The sequence below is a fragment of the Lonchura striata genome, chromosome 30 (assembly GCF_050655825.1).
Source record: "Lonchura striata isolate lonStrDom1 chromosome 30, ASM5065582v1, whole genome shotgun sequence".
NCBI lineage: Eukaryota > Metazoa > Chordata > Aves > Passeriformes > Estrildidae > Lonchura > Lonchura striata.
Window position 1 is genome coordinate 774,182 of NC_140732.1, and position 18,575 is coordinate 792,756.

At 45.9% G+C, this 18,575-nt stretch overlaps 1 protein-coding gene and 1 non-coding gene across 11 annotated transcripts in view; one reads left to right on the forward strand and one right to left on the reverse strand.

The window, feature by feature from the left end:
* The window catches only part of LOC144247295 (uncharacterized), a 79,521-nt gene that overhangs the window by 4,372 nt on the left and 56,574 nt on the right, over positions 1 to 18,575 (reverse strand). For all 10 annotated transcript variants that reach the window (XM_085563407.1, XM_085563406.1, XM_085563405.1 and 7 more), the window contains one exon: positions 1 to 18,575. This exon is cut by the window's right edge. The gene's annotated coding sequence lies outside the window, so the exon portion shown is untranslated.
* On the forward strand, positions 2,516 to 18,234 carry LOC110482791 (IgGFc-binding protein). The gene is made up of 15 exons (XR_014950451.1): positions 2,516 to 2,645; positions 3,074 to 3,135; positions 5,753 to 6,100; positions 6,325 to 6,505; positions 6,547 to 6,916; positions 7,003 to 7,332; positions 7,539 to 7,767; positions 8,494 to 9,069; positions 10,458 to 11,149; positions 11,638 to 11,656; positions 11,875 to 12,744; positions 15,028 to 15,139; positions 15,245 to 15,494; positions 16,117 to 17,247; positions 18,093 to 18,234. It is a non-coding gene; the product is annotated as an IgGFc-binding protein (transcript).

The window sequence follows — 18,575 nt, forward strand, 5'->3', positions numbered from 1 at the left end:
CTGCTCCATCGCCCGCGCTCTCATTTGGTTTCGCCGCAGCGGTCCGAGCTCGGGCGCTGATTGGTCAAGGGCGGGGACGGGCGGGCGCTGTGGCCAATGGGAGGCAGGAGCAGGGGAAGGCGGGAAGCGGCGGCGCCGAGCGCGGCGCGGGAGGGAGGGGTTCCGTGGGAGGGCTCTGGGGGTTCCCGGAGCGGTTTGGGGACTCTGGAGGCACTGGGGGAGGCCCTGGGCTATCAGTGGAGATCCCTGAAGGGGTTTGCGGGTCTGGGGCGGCTGAGAGATGCCGGGGGGTTCTGCGGGTCACTGAGGTGATTTTGAGGGTCCCAGAGAGGTTTGGGGTGGAGAGAGGTTGGTATGGTTCTGGGCGTCCAGGAGGTCGGGTGGGTCCCCATGTGGTTTGGGAAGCCCTCGGGATGGTTAAAGTGGCAGAGAGCTGGGATCCCACTGACAGAGACCCCCCCCCCCCAATCTCCCCTAGAAACTCCAAACCCTCCCAGGGACCCCCAAATCCCAACAGGACTCTCAGCTCCCCTTAGATCCATAAGCCTGTCCAAGGGTATGATACCAAAATTGGATGGCACGTACACGTTCTAACACAGTGTCAAGCGTTAGAAAGCAGGTGTTCTTTATCTGCCCAGGACACGCTGAAGGATTTCTCCTTTAATCTGATGCATGCAGTGAAACTTTACCACAGGGTATAGTCCTGGAGGGACCTTGAACAGGTCTCTGGTGGTCATATTCCCAGAATGTTTCCATATTACAGGTGACCTTTCCTTGAACCTTTTTTCCTTGAGCATGCACTGTTACTTGTTACATAACTTGACAAAAACTCCACTATATTCCTCATTACCTATTTGTCCAGTGGCTCCAGCTATGCTTGTGATCCTCTAAGCACACCTTTACATCCTTTCAGATTTTTTGCCAGGTAGTCTTTAGGCTCCATCCAGCGGCTTCAGGGCAATTGAAAATGTCTCTTCTCTGTGTCATTTATCAGGAGCCCCAAAACCCTCCCAGGGACCCCCATCTCCCCTTAGGGGCCTTGTGGTTTGGGAGGTTCAGAGGGCTGAGGGGATCCCTGGGTAGTTTTGGGGGATCCTCATGGGGTTTTGGGGGTCCCTGGATGGCTCTGGGGGTGAGGTCTCCTGTCTCTGGACCGTTTTGAGGATGTCTGTGGGGTTCAGGGTTTCGCCATGTTTCTGTCTTCATTTTAAGACAAAAGCCCTTTAATTTCCTGTTTGCCTTAGTCTGTCCTGGCTCCAGCTGGTTTTCTTCAGCTTTTTAGTCATTTGGGCCAGAATTTTCCATTCCTTGGAATTCCCTGCTGGCACTTGGGTCATTAATTTTGGGTAAAAGACATTTGGACTTGGTCTGTCCTTCCCCGGGTGCCATGGGGCCAGAGGGTGCCATGGGGCCAGAGATTCTGGGAGTGCTTGGGTGTTTTTTATTTGGGTCTAGAAGGAGTGACTTTGGGACAAACACTCTGTCTGCAGGGGTCCAGGAATTCAAGAGCCAAGGGGCCGGTGAGTGGGGGAGAGTGGGGAAGAGTGGAGAGACTTCTTTCCCTGTTTATATCTGGCTTTCCTTATTGTTTGGTGATGAGCAGAAATTGAGGATTTTTTCTGCCGAAATTTCAGATTTTTTTTACCCTTTCCCTTCCCCAGTTTTATGACTTTGCCTCCTTTTCCCCAGAAGTTTCATAATTTTAATCCTTTTTCTTCCAAAATTTAGGGTTTTAAACTCTTTGCTTCCCAAGTTTTAAAATTTTTTGCCCATTTCCCCCTAAATCTCTGGATTTTTCCCTTCTTGTTCACTTTTCTCCCAAATTTCAGATTTTTTTTTCCCCTCATCATGCCCAAAATTTGGTGTGTTTTTTTCTTCCCCTTTTTGTGGCCAGATTGCACATTTGGGAGGGTTTGTGTGGGACAAGGTGAGTGAAGGGTTCCTTGGATGTTGAGCTCCATTTTGATCCAAATTTGGGGGATGCTGGGCAATAAAATACCCATTTTGATCAAAACTGGAGGAGCTGGAAAATTCAGCCTTTCCATGAAGTTTTAGTGTGGATTTGGTGGAAATGGGGTATTGAGATGGCATCAAGGGCAGGGTTTGGTGGGAGGGCTGTGTCAGCATTTTAACCCCATTTTGACATGAATCTAGGTGATTTTAGTTAAAATTCATCTATATTTGGAGTGACTCTGATTTAGATGGAGACTCTGATGTGGCCTCAAGGTGGGAGGAGGATGAGGGGGAGAGATGTTTTATCTCTTTAATTCCATTTTGACCAAAAGGGAGGGCATTGGGGGTAATAGTATTTTGACCCAAAATGGGAGCATTTGGGAAGAAAAACCATTTTGATCCAAACCTGGGGAATTTTGGACAAAATGTTGAGTTTGGAATGTTTCAGGTGGATTTAGAGGCAGTGGGGGCCAAAATAAGGCCCAAGAGATTTTTGTGGGGTGAAAAAAAGGCATTTTGGGGTATTAAAAGACATTTTGGGGTAATTTGGGAGTTATTTGAGGCTTCTGGAGACACCGCAGGGTTCACATGGATTTTTCTCATAAAATTACAGTTTTTTTGTGATTTTTGGTGTTTTTCGCAGGGATGGCACAAGATGGGATCTGGTGGCTCCTCCTTCCCTTCTGTGATAAGTAAAACCCCTATTTTCCATGCAAAATCCCTGAATTTCCTGGACTTTGTACATATTTCCATGCTTTTTAGCACAGAAAATGAAATCGTCAATCCCTGGGCTTGTTTTTGTCAGAAAATTCTCCTCTTCCTTCATTTTACATTTTCTCCAACAAACCTCTCAGCTGTAGATTTGTTATTTTTAACCAAGAAACCCATTTGGAAATATTGTTTTAATCCAAAAGCTTTCAGAATCTTCTACTTTTTTTCATGAATGCCTCATTAATCTTCATGGGAAAAAATCTTCTTTTTCTTCACTTTCTATGGGGGAAAAAAAAAAAAAAAGTGCACTTTGTCCTGGTTATTTCCGTTTACTTTTTGGGTGGCTTTTGTGGGTTTTTCTGTTTTGTTTTATCTAAAATTCTAATGATCAGTTTTTATGTTTTTCCAGGACAAAACCCATATGCTGGAATTGTATTTTTTTTTTCAGGGAAAAGATATATATTTTAAAAGGTATTTTTTAATGAAAAAAGTAACTATATTTTCTCTTTTTTTGTAAAAGCAGTTGGTTCCTAAGGGAAAAAAGACCCTTTTATTCCTTATTTTTCTGGCTTTTTTCTAATTTTCACTAAAACCTTTTATCAACCCATTTTTTAGATAGTGTTTTAAAGAAAAAGACCCTTTTTATTCTCTTTTTATTGTTTATTCTTTTTTCTGGTTTAATTTTATTTTAAAAATTTATTCATTAAGGAAAAATACCCTCTTGAATTCTGTTTTAGGTTTCAGGTATTTTTGAAGAAAAAAAGCTCTTTCACTTTTTTCTAATTATTAAAATCCCAATTGCTTATTTCCCTGTTCATTTTTCTTCAAAATCCCCTTTTTTAGAAAAACAACTCATTTTCATGTATTATTTTGGAAAGCCCCCTTTAATCCTATTTTTTATTCACAGTCAAACCTTATTATTCCCTATTTTTCCCCCGAAACACTCAAATTCTATTTTTTTGTCCTGAAACAATCACCAGAATTATTTTTTATCCAATATCCCCAATTTCCTATTTTTTTTTAATTAAAAAAAAATCCATATGATGCGCTTTTATATATACACCAAGTTTTAATAGTTTTTTATCCCTTTTTCCTCTTTTTTTTCCCTGACAATCTCAAGAATTTTTATTTTGTTCTTTTAACTAGGAGAAGATATCCAGTCTTTTTAACCTTTTAACCTGTTCTGGGGCAAAAAAGGGCTATTTTGTTGTTTTGTAGGATTTAAAAAAGCTTTGAAAATATTTTTTATCCTTTTAAAGTCTTGATCCTTTTAAAGTATTAGTTTTACTTTAATATATTTATATATTTTATATATTTTTTAATATATACATTTTATCTTATTCAAAATACATAAAATTTTAATTGGCTATTAATACTATTAAATAGTGTAATTGAATAGTATAATATTGATTAATAAGACAATAATTGCTTATTAATACTTATCTATAATTTTATGTGTTGGGGTTATATTAAGAATATACATACGCTATTATACTTCTGTATGAATGTGTAACATTATCTCTACTGTAATTATGTAAAAATACAACATATGATCTATTCTTCTGCAATTATGTTGTTATTATCATTATTCTTATTTGCATTTTTTAGTAAAAATTTCCGTGAAAATTCAGTATAAAATTATTTAAAAGTTTATATGGATGTACAAAAAATTTGGACTACAAAAATACGTAATATATTTTCTATTCATATAATTTATTAGTGCATTTATTAATAAAGTACACTATATATTGCTATTATATGTGACTATTTCTAGTTATTAAGGGAATTATAAATGATAGATTACATATAAATTACTATAAATATAATTATATAATACAATTAAAGATTATTTTACAATATGATATGACAAAGAGTTGCATAATATTATATGAATTACGTTATGTTTTTGTATTATAAGGTAGTATAACTTTTTGTAATTTATGGATATTATATTTAATAACATTTATATATTTTTATATTTTGTGTTACAATATAATATCAATTATTATAATTGCTATGTTGATTATGTATAATGATAGATTCTATTGCAATATAGTATAATACAATGGTATATTAATTCTTTTCTGATCTATAATATATTCTTTACCTTTCTAATTTTGCTCCTTACTGCTTATTTTAGCTTGATTTTTACTGTTTTTTTCCCCAAACTGTTTCTATGAAACAAGAAATAAAATTATTTAAAATCATTATCTGTATAATTTTATAGAGAAAATATGAATCATCTGCTGTTGTAAGTAATTATAAAACTAACATGTAAATTTATTTTCTACTATGATTAATACTGAAATAAATTAAATAGCCACAGCATTCATTATTATATTACTTTAAGTATTTTTAAGATTTATGGATTTGGATTAAATATTTGCTGATACTTCTATCAAAATTAAGTACAAAACAATAGAAAAAATACTACTATATATTTAAATATAAGTATTGTGTATCACAGTATCACAATTAGAGATCTGTATAATAATAACATAGAAAACTATATAACTCAGCTATATTATGCATAACAAGTATAATAATACCATAACAGGTTAAAATGTAATTGAGATTTTTTTTACTGATATGAGTCTTATATTATTGATATTTTATCAGTGTGCTAATAAGTAGTAATATACTAAAGTATATTACATAATACTATTAATATATCATCAACACAGGGTACAATAATATAAGTATCTAGTTATATTGTTGTATTAAGGAATAGTATTTTATATAATTAATATTAGTTAATAATACACCATTATTTCTAACAATTAACACATTGGTATATATTTTAATCACTTGTTAATAGAATGCAAATGTTGTTTATTAACATAACAAACTGTAAATAGAATTTCTATTATGATTATATATAAAAGTAGACTTTATAAATTGGATCCTCCAGTCATATCTTTAATGTAATTTTGGTACAATTTCTACTGCAAAATAGGAAAATTCATATGTAAATACATACAGAATTGATATAAAAATATCAATATAAAAACATAAAAGCCCCATTTATATAACCTCCTTGGTTAATATAAAAATTAACTGAGGCCTCCTTTTTCCTCCATTTTCCCAGCCCTCTCCAGTGCCAGCTACTGGGGCTGCGAGTTCCGGCTGTGTTCCCACAGAACCATGACGGCTCCTCCAGTGCGTAGCTGCAGCTGCTGCTCACCTCCTGTGGCCCTGCTGACACTCAGGTGTCAGTGATGCTCTACGATGGCTCTGTCACCCAGAACATCACCCTGAGGCCAAATGTCACTGTGCCCTTGCCCCTCTCTGCTAACCTGGAACTCACTGGAAGCTGCACTTCCCATAAAACCTTGGTGGTCCAGACGAGCGCTGATATCTCAATGATGTCTGTCAGCACCATGGGCTACACTGTGGGTGCCACTGCCCTCCTACCTGTGGAGAGCCTGGGCAACAGGTACTGTGTGGTGACACCTGTTGGGAATTACACCTGTAGCCTGACTGAGTTCATGGTGGCCAGCAGTGCCACCACCACTCCCACTTTCCACTATGCTAGGGCCACCTACGTCCCTGTTGCGGTGCTCTGCCTATTCCTGCAGCCTACCACAGCCTGCAGCTCCAGAGCAGCTAGGATTTCACTGGCACAGTTGTAGTGGCTGACACCCCTGTGGCCGTCCGCAGTGGCCACACCTGTGTCAAGGTGTTTGCTGGCTTTGACTTTGTGGTGGAGCAGCTCCTCCCAATGACAGAGTGGGGGAGGAGCTACATGGTGCTACCCAACCCACTGCAGACAGAGTTTGACTTTGTTTATATGGTGATGGATAAAGACAACACCATGAGCCGGAATGCCACTGTGGCCATGGTGACAGGGGAGGTGTAGACTTTCGTTCTGAACCATAATTCCCACCTGTACATCAGTGTGGTGGTGGCAGTGCAGGTGGTGTTTTCAGCGGATCATCTTGGCGAGATCCCTTCCTCGTTGTCCCACCTGTCAGCGCCCGTTGCACTGCGTTCCACTTCAGCAGTGTGCCCAGCCAGTATAACCATGCCATCCTCATTGCACCCACCACTGCCACTGCCACCACCACCCTCAATCATCCTCCAGAGAACACCGTGGCATGGCGGGCCATTCCTAGCACAGATTTCTCCTGGGCCAGCATCACCCTGAGTGCAACAATGCAGAGCGCTGAGAACTCACAGATGCCCATTGGGCTTTTGGTGTTTGGGTTCCAGAGTCACGCTGGATATGGCTTCCTGGGACTCTGTGCTGCCAGTGAGTACAGTCAGCCCATTGTTGTGTCACCCCAGTGGTTGGGTGTTGTGCAGTTGACCATGGATAGGTTTTCCCCTTTTTTTCAGTCCCCACACTGCTCTCCTGTGAGGATTTGGTATGTGATGAGAGGTGTGAGATGGATGGACAGCCAGAGTGCATCCAGGAGACTTTCTCCACCTATTGGCTTGCTGGCTGGCCACACTACTGCAGTTTTGATGGAAAGACCTTTGATTTCATGGGAACATGTGCCTACACCGTGACCACCATCTGCGATCCCGATCCCACCCTTCCTGCCTTCTCTGTTGAGGTCAAAAAAAGGGCAAATGGGGCTCCAAAATTTCCTCCATTGGCTCCATCACCATCCATGTCGACAACGTCACTGTCACTGCTGTCCCATCAGAGAATGGGATGGTGAGGGAAAGCAAAAACCATCATCATTTCCCAATTTTAAAATTTTTTTGCTGAAATTACATATTTAGCAATGATCTTGAGGGTCTTTTCCTAAATAATTCCTAGATTTCCTGGTGTGCAGGTAACCCTTGCATGAAAACACTTCTAGTTTTCTTGAACTCTGTACCCAATTTTGATGGATTTTGGTTGTTTTGATGGTTGTTGTTCTGCAGGTGAACAGCCACCGCTCACACCTCCCCATCTCCTCCCATGGGAAGCTCCACATGCACCAGAAGGGTAAATCCATGCTGATCCAGTCAAATTTCAAGCTGAAAGTCCTCTACAAGTGGGATGATCATGTAGTAATCAAACTTCCAGCTGCTCTTTCTGGAAAAGTCTGCGGAATGTGCAGGAACAACAGGGACCTCTGGGATCATGCGCTCTGTCTTGATGGTAAACAGGTGTGTGATATTGTGGAGTTTGCGCGGAGCTGGAAGGTGACCAGTAAGAGTGGCCACTGCCTGGACGCCTGTAGTGGGGACTGTAAGCTGTGTGGATGGGACCAGGTGGTGACATACAAGGTAGAGACCTGGTGTGGGAAGCTGTTCCAACATTCTAGGCCATTCTGGTCATGTCATGATGCTATCAGTCCCAATATCTATGTGAAGAACTGCATCTACGACCTGTGTGCCAATGAGGGGCATCGCACTGTGCTGTGCCATACCTTCGAGATCTATGCTGATAACTGCCAGGAGGAGGGATCAATGTTTCCAATTGGAGGACAACAGTGGGATGTCATGAATAGAGGATGGTTGGGTGAAAATACTCCTTGGGGTGGGCAGAGCCTAATTAATGTGGGACTAAAGATCCAGGGACTCATGGCTTGGGAAAGGTTACGGCAGCAGATCCAAGCAGGAAATCCTTGGAAATCCAGGGAGATTCTAGAAAGTCCATGTAGAAAGTCCACAAAGTCCATGGAGTCTCTAGAAAGTCTGAGCAGGAAACCCAGGAAGTCTGCAGAGACTCCAGAAAGTCCAGGCAGAGTGTCCAGGAAGTCCATAGAGACTTCAAAAAATCAATGGAGACTCCTTAAAATCCATGGAGACTCCAGGGTAATACAGATAGTCAAAGATGTCTGTCCCACTATGTGCCGCCTCACCCTGACTGCTCTCTCCCTCCCTGTCCAGCTCTCACTTGCCTGCCCAACAGCACCCACAGCCTGCCTCCCTACCTGCAACATCCCCACTGTGTCATCCCGCTGTTCCACTGTCAACACCTGCGTGGACACCTGTGTGTCCTTGATGCCAACACCTGCGCTGCCCCCTCTGAATGTGGCTGTGTCCTTCAAGGTCTCTTCTATGGCCTTGGCGAGGAATTTTGGAGTGACCTCACTTGCACCCAGCACTCTGCGTGTGATGCGGAGCGGCGGCAGGCAGTGTGCCGGGATTCTGGTTGTACCACTAAGGAGGAATGCGAGGTGGAGTAGGGGATCTAGGATTGTTATCCCAAAATTTCTGCGGTCTGCACCACTGTTGGAGCCACTCACTATGAGACCTTTAATCAAAGGAGGTGTATCTTCCAGGGGATGTGTGTCTTACCTGCTGGTTGGGTTGTGTGAGGACACCCAAAATTTGGTGGGATTCCAGGTGTTGGTGCAGAATGGCCACCAAAGTGACAACCTCACATTGTCCATTGCCGTGGTGACAGTTAAAAGTCTACAACAAAACCATCAGCATCAGCAGGAACATCGTGGAAAAATCATGGTGAGTTTAGGAAGTGGTCCTTTTATCTTTTCACTGCATTCATCACCTCATCCCACACCTCATCCCAAACCTCATTGCATTAAGTAATGGTTGAATCTGAAATGTAATTAAACCAATATAATTGGTGTGCGCTGGCTGTTGAAAACAGAATTCTCTGTCAGACCCAAATGTTACCAATTTTTATGGTTTTCTTCCCAGACCAATAAGTGGTTGGTCAGCTTCCTCATGGGACTTGGACCTTATCATACTCTTGCATCCCAAATATAATTCAATCCAAAATTTAATTAAATTTAAGCAGTTTGGTTGCTCTGGCTGTTGAAAATAGTTGGAATTTACCATCAGACTACAAATGTGATCACTCTTTATGGTTTTCTCCCCAGACTAATGAGAGTTGTTTGCGGCGGTTTGGCAGAAGCTGCTGAGGCCACCGCCTTCCCAAGAGTGTCTAATCTAGGAAGGCATATCCCAGTGAGAACCAGATGTGAGCACCACCCAGTTCACGTCACCAGATGGTATGTTGCAGGTCAGTGGAAAAAGCAGGCAGCAGGGGTTTTTTGTATAGCGTTCCAGTGATAGTTTATCGCACCTACACACTGAAGAGTCCAGGGATAAAGTACAAAGGAGGATCCAGGGTTTTATATGGGACAAGGGAGGTAGAGCATCAGGTCTGAGGGCCAATGGGTAGAGGGACCAGAGGTGATGCAAAGGTGGTGTTACAGGGGAAAAACCAACAGTGGATTCAGGGGAGGAACAGTAAGGAATGGGCACTAAAGGGATAAATGGGAATGAGGAACATTCTGGAACTGGGGAGTATTGCCAGCTGGGGGACTGTGTACAAATCACGAACGAGACGGGACTGCCGAGGAACGTGTCTCGAGCTGTTTATTTTCCAGCATCAGTCTCATTACATGGTTATGACAATGGGAAGATGCCAGCAGCTCACATCCCAGGCAGCAGACAAAGAACTTAATGTTACAACTTATTTTAAAAGCTTTTTGACCAATCACACAAAGCAAAAGCATATTGACAGTAGTTCTATCCAGCCACTATAAGCACAAGTACCTTTGGTTAGAACAATGCTCACTTATTTAGAATAAAATACCTGCTTGTAAGCCTTAAGATACAATGCACAGAGCTCCATTATTAAGCTTAGAACTTCCTAATATCTCGACTAGATATACTTTTCTGTAAGTTAGGGAGTTATTCTAGCCAAGTGCTAATATACAGACCATTGTTCTATTTGTCCTTACTTTTTACTTCTTGTATAATCTTTCTGCTGACAAATCTTATGTCTACTGCCTAGTTCTAATTGCAGTTCTGCTGTCTCTGAGGCCTGCCTTTTGCACCTTGCCCAAAACTCTAATTTTAAGTATTCCCACAGGGAGTAGAACAGGGGTGATGTAACTGGGATCATTACCATAACAAGGCAAGGGACTGTGGGAGAGCATCCCACTGGGTTGCCCTGTCTTAAAGATGAGCGTCTTCCCAGAGCATCCCAGTCTCAACATCCCCTTCATTGTCCTGGGATGCAACAGTTGGTCAACCTCCCATATCACCACAGTGAAAGGAAGATTGTTGTCTATCACAGTGGGCAGGTTGTAGAGACCAATTTTGGCCTTATTGTCACCTACAATTGGCACAGCCACATCACTGCCAAATGTCTTTGCCAACCCCCTGTGTGGGCCTTGTGGGAACTACCTTGGTGCTGCCAGCAACAACATGGTGATGAGGAGCAACCATGTGACATCAGACCCAGATGCCTTTGGGAGCAGCTGGAAGGTCACAGATGTCCCAGGATGTGGTGAGAGGTCAACAGTGGAATGTTCCAGCACTGTCACACCCTCCTGGCTGCAGCAGGAAGTCTCTGGGTTGGGGTGTGAAATTATTTTGGAAGTGGATGGACCCTTTAGAGCATGTTATGGTCATGTTGATGGCCACCAGTACTTCCAGAGCTGCATCCATGACTCCTGCCTGTTCTCTGGTCAGGAAGAAGGGATGTGTCCAATCATTGCCCTCTACACCACCACATGCCAGGCTGCTGGTGTGTCCATCAAGATGTGAAGGACAGATAATTTCTGCTGTAAATTGGGATAATTTGGAGGGTTTTTCCTTCAGTATGCAAAGGATCCTCAAGCCAGTTCCAAATCCAAATTTGAACAACCCAGAGGTGCGTGGGAATCCCACCCAAAGTCTTGGTTGATCTCATAATGCACACAAAATAAAGCCTTCCTAAGGAAGAAGTTGTCTCATCTGGAATAATTTACCACCCCAAAGTCTCCATTGTCTTGGTGTTGGCTACAAAGTGGATAATTTAGAGAGAGAACCACCAAAAAAATGCACCAAAAATAGAATTGGGTTAAAGGGATCCAGCCTGGAGGTCAGTTGAGGACCCAATGTGGAGTGACCCCATTCTTTGAGGGAGTGTTATATTTTTCTCCATGAAAATGGTAAGAAATTGGGTTGTTTAGTGGCAAAAAATCCTATTGTAATGGGCTGGAATATTCTTTACGGATGATCATTGGATCATCATCAGATAATCATTGACAATGTTCCTCATCATGTCCACAGGGATGAAAATTGAGGATTTGTTATGAAATTAGGCTAAAATACTCTGTATTTGATGAAATTGTGCTAAAATACTCTGTATTTGGTGAAGTTTGCACTTGAATTCCCAGAAACTTCCAGGATTTGGCTTGGAATTTCCTGGTTCCTCATGAATCCCATTGTCTCTTGGTGATAAAGTTCTGGAATGGTCTGCCCAGGGAGGGGTGGAGTTAGAGCATGGGTTGGACTTGATGATCTTTAAGGTCCCTTCCAGCCTAGGCATTCTCTGAAATTCTGTGAAATTTATCATTGTGTCCTAGACCTCATCTTGTGCATTCCAGACCCCATCCTGCATGGCCTAGACCTTTGCCACATGGCTCAGACCTCATCCCACTTGTCCCAGTCTCTTCCCCCATTTCCCAGACCTTCCTCCTTGCAATCCAGACCCTTCTTGTTTTCCAGACCCTTCCCCACATTCAAGACTCTTTCCCAGTCTCCACCTACTCTGTTGAATGCTGTCCACTCCCCTAATCCCTCTCTCGTCCCAGTTTCCTCCCCTGCAGCCTTACCTTTCTCTGAAAACATCTGCTATGAGCCCTGTTGCAACACCTGTGCAGCCACCTGCTCTGACTGGGACAGTCCTGCCATCTGTGACCAGCCCTGTGCCTGTAACACCAGCCACGTACTCAGGGGCGGACAGTGTGTGCCGGTGGTCAGCTGTGGCTGCACCCGTGATGGTTGCTGCTACTACCACCCTGGTGAGGAGTTTTGGAGCAGTGACACCTGTCACTTCAGGTGCAGGTGTGACATGGAGCTGGTAATGGTAGTGTGCGAGGACTCCAGGTGTAAGCTGGGTGAGGTGTGCGCGGTGGTGAAGGGCATGCAGTGGTGTATGGCCACTGGTGACCACAGCTGTGAAAAATGGCTGTCTTCTGCAGTATGGGGGGACTTGGGGGGCTTGAGGTGTTTCCAGGGGGTTTTGGTCTCCATGTGGAGCTTTAGGGTGTCAGTGGGGTTTTGGAGTCTACAAAAGGAGTTTTGGGGTGTCCATGGGGGATTTGGGGTCTGCACAAGGGGAGGCCTGGATGAGGAATTTTGGGATATCCATGGGAATCTGGGGTGTCCATTAGGGTTTTGAGGCTTTGCAGGGAGTTTTTGTGGGGGTTTTGGTTTTCCTAACCCTTCTCCCTTCCTGACAGGCCCTGTGTGCCCCCCAAACCAGCACTATGAGCTCTGCACCCCCCCCCCCCCCGCCCCCGCCATCTGCAAACACAAAGCTGGACCTCAGGACTGCTCTGATGCCTCCACATGCTTTGAAGGTTGTTTCTGTGATCCCAGATTTTTCCAGAGCACGGATTGCTGTGTGCCCCTCCCCCAGTGTGGCTGTGTTTTGGAGGGCCGGGGGGATGCAGTTTTTTTTACCCTGGGTGCCCCTGCACTGAGCAGCGTATCTGCTCTGAGGCTGGAGTGTCATCCCATTCCAGACTGCTCCAGTGACAAGGAATGCACAGTGTAGGATGGGGTACTGGAGTGCCGCCCCTGCAGACAGTGCCAGGTTTTTTGGGGCAGGGACTTACAGCACTTTTGATGGGCACCTGGGGAATTCTGGGGGAGTCCTGCACCCTCCTGCTGCAAGAGTTGGAGAGGTGTGAGCCTGAAGAAGAGCTGGAGCCTATCATTGTGGCCTTGGAGCAGAAGGACATGGAGGTGCAGCGGGTGACGCTGATGGCATTGGTGCGTGGGGTGACTGTGGTGGTGGACAGGGGACAGCAGTGGGAGGTGACAGTGAGTAGAGGCCCTGGGAACTTGGGGGTGCAAGCCCTAGTTTTGGGGGAAAAAAGATACTTGGGAGCCAAAAAGGGGGATGGAAATAGGATTTTGGGAGGTGCAACAGTGAGGAAAGGCCTTGTTTAGGGTGAAAGCTCTGACTTTGAGGTGCATGCCCTGTTTTGTGGGTGCAAGCCATGTTTTGGGGACAATGATTTTGGGGGTGAAAGTGTGGTTTTTCAAGTACAAACCCTGTTTGGGGTACACATACCACTTTAAGTGTGCACTCTAGGGTGTACAGACCCTTTCTGGTGTGCTAACTGTGGGATAGAGCTGGAAACTATGATTTTGGTATTGAAAACTCTTTTTGGAGTCTAATCACCATCCCTTTTTGGGATGTAAACCGTGGGTTTGAGGTGCGCAGAAGGAAATCCAAACCCTAGTTTTGCAAGTGCAAATTCTGTTCTTGGGGATGCAAACCCTATTTTGCCCCACCTTTGAGGCAAAAGGTACAACTTCCCTTACAGAATCCTCACCCCTGTCTCCCCCAGGTGGATGGTGACCGCCACTTGCTGCTGCTGTGGCTGCGTGGGGGTGGCACAGGTGGGGCCCCACCAGCTGCTCCAGGTCCAGAGGAGCCCCACAATCCTCTAGGATGGCAATGTGCCCCATCCCGCTGCCCCCGGGGCCTCTGCGGCAACGTCAACAGGGACCCCGATGGGAGGCTCTGGGCAGCTCTCCCCAAACCGCACCCACCTGGCACCCACCCGACGCTGCTCCCCGGCCCAGGCGAGGCGCTGCGCAGTGCTCGGGGACCCCGAGGGACCCTTTGCAGGGTGTCACGGGGCGGTGCCACCCCGCACGTTCCTGGTGACCTTCGGGTGCCAGGTGTGCGTGAGGGTGGAGACCCCTGCCCAGGCTTTCAGGGCTACGCAGCCTCGTGCCAGTCAGCCGCAGGCGTGCTACGGGAATGTCGGGAGACCACGGGTTGCCGTGACTACATGGAGGAATTGGGAATTTTGGGGGGATTCGGGTATTTGAGGTGACAGGAAGTTTGGAGTTGGGAATTTGGGGTAGTGAAGTCTTGGGAGGATGGGAATTCACGGGTCAGGATTTTTGTGGGGACGGGAATTTTGCAGGGAGTGGAAATTTTGGTGGGGGTGGGAATTTGGAGGTCTGGGGGAGTGGAATGGAGCATGTCTGCATTGCTAAGCCCCTGTAATAAATAAAAAGGTCTTTGGTCATCAAAACGAGCGTTGAAGGAGATAAGAATTTGAACTGCGTAGGGAATGCAACTAACATAGAAGACTGTGTTAACTAATTATATACAAGTTAACTTTTAGGCCAAGGACAATCTGCAAGAAAAATGAGGAGCCTTCATTCCTATGACCACCAAGGGCAGAAAAAAATACCTCCTTGCAGCCAATTACACCGGTGCAGAGTGCATCGAGAGAAAATACATCAACTGGGAAAAAAAAAAAAAAAGACTATAAAAACAAAAAGGTCAAAGGGGGAAGGTGCGCTGTGGTAGAGCGGAGACTCCCTGGCTGCCCAGCACTGTCTTTTGCTTAATACTACTTGCTTAATAAATTCTTGTTGATTAATTTATCTATAATTAGCCTCCCCAATTGAATTTGTCCATAACAGCCCCCATCTGGGAAATGCTGAAATCACACCCTCAAAGGGGACCTCTCCCAAAATGAGAAGCCTGTCCCCCTGGTGGAACCCTGTGCAACCAGTGGGACCACCCACTCCAAAGGTGGGATGGCACTGATCCCAAGAGACACCTATTGACCCCAGATGATCCCCCAGTAGCCCCACTGCCCCCCATTGACACCCTTTGTTTCTTCCCTCCCTTTCCCAGCTCTCACCTGCCCCCCCCAAGAGCCATTACCAGCTGTATGCCTGCACCTGTGAGCACACCTGCGCAGGTGTCGCCCCCCACCCCACCCTGCAGCGAGCGGTGCTTTGAGGGGTGTCAGTGCACCGAGGGGCTGCTGTTTGACCAGGCCTGCTGCATCCTCCCACGGAGCTGTGGCTGCCTCCACCATACTCCAGGTGGGTGTGGTTCCAGTGCCGCCCAGTTCCAGCCTAACTCCTTCCAAGCTCCCCATTGATCCCGGATCCCTTTGGTGTGCCTCCCAGTGTCCTCAGTACACCCCAGCATCCTCCATGTTCATAATTTCTCCCCATGTGTCCCACTTCCCCCAAACACATCCCCCAGTGGATTCCCCTCTACCCCAGGGTCTCTCCTCCCCTCCAGTCTCCCCTGGTATTCCCTGTATTGTCCAGTGTCCCTCCCAGAGTACTCAAGTCCTCCCCCAATTTCCCACACAGTGTTCCCATTCCCTCCCAATTTGTTTCTGTTCCCCCCACAGTGCCTCACAATTTATCCCAGTTTCTTAGTGGGGGAACTTAGTGTCCTTCCCAGTGTCTCCCAGCATGTCCCAGTATCTTCCTGTATCTTCACCAATGTTCCCTGTGTCCCCCAGAAGGTCCCAGTCTCCCCAGTGTGCCCCCCATGTGGGACATGGGGATGTGTGGGGACATGGGACATGCTGGGGAGATGCTGGTGGTCCCCATGGGCACCCTTTGGGAATATGGAGACACATAGGGGATATGGGAACCATGGGCCCCTTCCTCCCTCCCAAAAGACCTCACAGCTTCATTATCTCCATTTTTTGGCCATTTTAGTCCAGTTTTACCCACTTTCCACATTTTATCCATGGAAAACAGATCACTGAGACCATCCTGACCTCTGACTGCTCCCAGTCCTGCACCTGCAGGGGCCCAGCGGCCTCCAGTGCTGCCCCTTTGCTTGTATCTTTGGCAACACCTGCAGCCTCCGTGACAGCACCCACACCTGCATCGTACACCTGGGGCATTCTGCCCTGTCCCCTGCCACCCACTTTGTCACCTTTGATGGCATCACTGGGTCTACCTTGGCCACCGGCATCTGTGTGGTGGCCAGTATATGTGACCTCCAGGACTCTCTGTGGTTCCAGCTGCTGGGGATGTCAGGGACACTGGGGACCAGCCAGCAGTGGTAGCACTTCACCTCTTCACTGCCTCATGGCTTCATCACCGTGCAGAAAAACAGGAAGGTCTGGGTAAGTTGTCAACACCCTGGCTGGTACCCAAAAATGTTGTCACCACTGCATGTTGTCATCCTAAACATCCTTCTGACCTTAATTTTAATTTTTAAAAAATTGACTTTTTTTTCCTAATTTCAGACCTGGTAAGAGTCCACATGGATTGTCTCATCCCACCAGCACCACAGGATGTTCTTACCTTAATTTTGCCCCAAATTGTGCTATTCTGCTCACAGTTTCCTGCCAGTGAAGCACCTGTGTGAGAGGCTAAGAGACATCCATTAATTGATGCACACCATAATTTTGACTGAAATTGCTCTTTCTTCTCCCAGTTTCATGTCAGAGAAGCACCTACATGGGTTGTCCCTTGTCCTACCCCCACCATGTCTCGATTCATCCCATCATTTTTCCAAAAACTCCCTCTTTTCCACCCTCTTTTCCTCCAACTACCCTTCACCCCTGTATCACCCCAAATCCCCTTTTTTCCCTTAATTTGGTGTTCTTCAGCTCAGCAGCCCACCCCCCTGCATGCGGAGTTCCCAGGAACGTTGACCATCATGGCGACACACACGACCCTCCAGGTCAGCTGAATCCCGGGAATTCTGGTGGAACTGTGCACTGCGGGGGTGACAGTGGAGGTGCCTAGAGAAGTGCAGGCTCTGCGGCATCTGCAGCGACTACAATGGTGCCACCAGCAGAGCCCAACGGGACGCAGGATGGTAACGAGTGATGCATGGGTCCTGGCTGAGGCCTGGCAGCGCCCGACATCACCCAGGTGGGTGACACCATGGGGACACTGGGGGAGGGAGGACTGGGGGGATTTGGGTATCTTGGGGGTGGTACTAGGGGGAGCAGTGTCAAAAAAGAGGAGAAAAATAGCCTAAAAAAGAGGAAAAGAATAGCCCCAAATGAGGAAAGAAGGCCCAAAAGATGGAAAAGAGACCAAAAAGGGGGAAACGAGTTCTCCAAAAGGGAGAAAAGAGCCCTGAAAAGATGGGAGAAGAGACCAAAAAGAGGGGGAAGAGCCAAAACTGGGGAAAGGAGCCCAAAATTCAGGAAAAGAGACCAAAAAAAGGAGCAAGAGCATGGGGTGGGAAGGGAGGGAGAGAATAACCCCAAAAGATGGGAAAAGAGACTTATAAATGAGGAAATGAGGCAGCTGAGGAAATGAACTGAAACAACTGCAAAGAGAGCAGAAAAGGAGAAAAGAGGGAGGGAAAAAAAGGTCAAAAGAACCCCCCAAATGAGAATAAAAACTCAAAGATCAGAAAAGACACCAAAAATGAGTGAAGGACCCAAAAATAGGGAAAAGGAATATTAAAAAGTGAGGAAGAGCGCAAAAACTAGGGGGAAAAAGATACACCAGAAACGGGGGGGGGGGAAACTCCCACAAAGGGGGGGAGTGGGAGAGAAGCACAAGAAAAGGGGGAAAAATAGTCCAAAACAAGGGAAAAGTGAATATAAAAGGGGGAAAGAGGATCTCAAATTGAGGAAAGACACAAACAACATAGGAAAAAGAGTTCAAAAATGGGCATAACACGTCCAGAAAAGAGGGGAAAGACCCTAAAGTGGAAGAAACTGCCACAAAGTCCCTCTCGATTTGCCTTTCTTCCCACCCAGTGATGTGGAAAATTGACATTTCACCTGAGTGGCCGCGCCCTATCACTGACGTCATCCTCAAACAGCCTCAGATCCGGAAAACCCGGATTTTTATAAGTCCCAAAATTGTGCTTTCGCCCCCAAAATAAAACCTGAGAGAAAACGCCGTTTGCTGTTGATCTGGGATAAAATAATGGAAATTCTGGGAAAACGGGAGTGTGGGAATATGCTGGGGGGCAGTGGGGGTGGGGAGGGTGTTCCCACCCTGTCCTGCCGCGGGCAGTTCCGTGTCCCCCCTTCCCCCGTTGGTCAATATTTCCCAACGCCTGAGTCCCACGTGGGGGGAAGGGCGGGGGGGCACCCGGATGTTTGGTGCCGGGGAGCGGGAGGGGGTTCCCGGACATCTGAGTCCACCTAGGGAGGTGTGTGCTATGGCACACTTGGAGGGGACCCCTCACCAGTATCCCCAGTTCCTCCCAGTACACGCCAGTACCCACCCCCTAG